Below are 3,184 nucleotides of genomic sequence, written 5' to 3' on the forward strand. Positions count from 1 at the left end.
ACGTGGATGGAGGGAGGAAAGGACACACAGCTCCTGGGAAGTGTAGTTCCTACGGCGGGCAGGCCTGGGCAAGAGCGCGATTAAACTACCATCCCCACAATGCAAGCTGGGCGGAAAAAGCTCAGTAGAAATATGATTATCGGCAAACACACGCCACTCCCTACACTTTAAATGAACTGTGCTCTGGTGGACTTGTCAAGAGTTCTTCGAAAAGGAAACCTGCAGAAAACTTGCGGTGGTGGCTACTTTTATTGTCTAGGCAGCAGCGAAATCGGTGTTTTCTATTATGGCAGCTAATGTTCGAATAACGTCTTGATCTTTAAGCACCGAAAACGATGCGTCCCGTTTGGAATAAACTGATGATCGAGCTTCCAAATATTATCACTCTGTTCATATCCTCCAGTTGCAATCCTGAATCATTTACTTGGTAATAACTCCGTGATTATAGTAGCATAACACTGTAAGCCGTAAACCATTGGCAGACCCTTGTTGGTTTTGTTTAAACAATGTGCTAAATCAAGACAAAGAATATTTTTATTGCTATAGTCGCGGTCCATCTTCCTAAAATTTAAGCGAGACTTAAAATGCAAAGCTGTTTTTGTTAAGATTAAGCGTTCATTTACTTTTAATTTTTCGTTTCTTTTTCCCCTTTTAAGATAACATGTAGCAGCAATTATAAAGCACAGAAGGGGAGGCAGGGGAAGAAGGAGAAATTACATACGTTACATAAGTCAAGTAACGTACATGGCCACAGTCCATCCAGCCCGACCGTTGTCTAGGGTCTGAAGCTATCTGATCTTACTTCTGATGCCGGCGGTGAAGGTAATCCCATCTCCCGACTCTTTCCCAACCAACAGGATGCCTTGAGTAGTGAGGTTGTTGAAGGAGTTTTATATTCAAGGGTTGCCAAAGAACATCCCGTCTGAACATGGTGAGCTACTTCCCTGCCCTTGTAGCCACTGGACCTCTCCACTAGAGTTCACAAGCGTCCCGTCTTAATCCAGAATAGACAGAGCTGATACAGTTTCTCCAGCGAGAGGCAAGCCTGTTTGCGGGCAGCTGCGCCTGACTCGTGCATTGACGCTACAGAGGAATGAAGACACCCTCAGCACAAACTCGGCTCCCTGCGACCGCTTCCCCATGCAGTTTTCTTGGTGGTATTACAGAAGTGGCTTATTGTTGCTTTCTTCGCAGAGACTTTTTCAACCCCACTCCCCCCAGCCTAGCCTACAGCCCTGGAGCTCCCAAGAGTCACCCACCAAAGCAGCGCTCGACTCTGTCACCGGGAGAAGAACGGAGGAAGTTTTTGCTCAGTGCTTTAAAAATATTCTGAGATGTATCTTTAGCTTTAGATGCAGAAGCCTTGTTTTTCCTCACTGCAGAAAATAAGGGAGGATGTTAAAGTGGGGTTGTGCAGCTTATTTTCCAGTTTTCCTGCGTTGGTCAGTTTCAGTCTTTTCTCCCTGCTCCCCGGGAAGTAAAAGTCCTAGCTGCTGATTCGTTTTAGTTATCCTGTACAGCCTCCCTCCTCTCTGGGGCAATTTCTCACAGAATGTTTTCCCATAATTTATTTGTTTGGTGCCTTCGGGTCAACTTTTGACTCCTGGCAACTGCCTGGACTGGTCCCTGCAGTTTTCTTGGCAAGGTTTTTTGGAAGTGGTTTGCCATTGCCTGCTTCCTGGGGCTGAGAGAGAGGGACTGGCCCAAGGTCACCCAGCTGGCTTTGTGCCTAAGGCGGGACTAGAACTCATGGTCTCCAGTTTTTAGCCTGGTGCCTTAACCCAGTGTTTCTTAACCTTGGGAACTTTAAGGTTGTGGACTTCCACTCCCAGAATTCCAGCTGGGGAATTCTGGGAGTTGAAGTCCCCACATCTTAAAGTTCCCAAGCCTGAGAAACACTGCCTTGACCACTACACCAAACTGGCTCTTATAGTTGTCTTCCCTTCATATTATTTTAACTTAGGAGATGCTGTGGAAGAACATCAGATAAACCATCCTAGAGACATTCTGGAAAGTCCCTGTAATAATGCGAGCAGTTGCATATACTCTCCCAGAGACATGTGAGTGGCTCCTCGGGCTCGCTTAAGTGGGTTCCCTAAGCTGTTCCCCCACAATTCTGTGTCACTACCTTTCCTGTGGAACACCATCCCTCTGGAGATCCAGATGGCTCTGATTCTACCAGCTTCTGGCAAGGCACTAAAGAACCTGGCTGATCCCCCAGCTGTTCAGGCCTGGAGGTTCAGTGAGCTCTGTTGGTTGATTGGCTTTTACTGTTTTACTACCACTACTTTTGTAGTTGTTGTTGTAAGTTGTGAACAATTTCCAACCTTGGACAATTGCTATCTGAATTGTTGTTTAATCTTACTGTTTGGTTTTAATCTTGTATGCTGCTCAGAGTCATTGCTATGAGATGGACGGCTACATAAATCATTTAAATAAATAAATTTAAATATGTAATCCCTGGCTGTTGCAGCCTTCTAAATCTGGGGGGGAGCAAGAGGTTGCCCCCACTTTCATTCAGAGACCAATTTTCCACCAGTGCTTTACCCTGGAGCAAGAAAGAAGCTCCTTTTTCCTTTCCTGTAGCTAACAGAGGCCAGGATGTATAGTAGGCACAATTCCTGGTTAGAATGAGACTACTGTACAGATTTCAGAAAAAGCCACAAGTTGTTTATTATGTAGATCAGCCTTTCTCAACCTTCTGACCCTGGAGGAACCCTTGAAATATTTTTCAGGCCTCAGGGAACCCCTGCGCATTCAGGCTCAAATATAGACCAGAAATTACAAAATTATTATATTCATTTTATGGGTAGGCCTGTATATATGCATTAACAGTGTTCTAGTGACCTCTCATGGAACCCTAGGGTTGCACGGAACCCTGGTTGAGAAACCCTGGTGTAGATTAAGGTTAAGGAGCTAATTGAGGATGGAAGACATAGGAAAAAGGAAAAGATCATGGGTCTTGCAAGGCAGCAGCTCTTCCTCCTCCTTTCACAGCTAATCTTCCAGGCTGGAATTCACATACAGTCATGAACCCAATACAGGTACAACAAAATAGGACTATTATAAATTACAAAGAAACTAAATTACAAAGAAACAGCCCTAATACATACAGTACTTTTTTTTTTTTGCCTTCGAATCAGCCTTAGCCACCATACCAAACTAGCTCTCATAAACAATTGTA

This window comes from Candoia aspera, chromosome 1 (genome assembly GCF_035149785.1).
Source record: "Candoia aspera isolate rCanAsp1 chromosome 1, rCanAsp1.hap2, whole genome shotgun sequence".
Lineage (NCBI taxonomy): Eukaryota > Metazoa > Chordata > Lepidosauria > Squamata > Boidae > Candoia > Candoia aspera.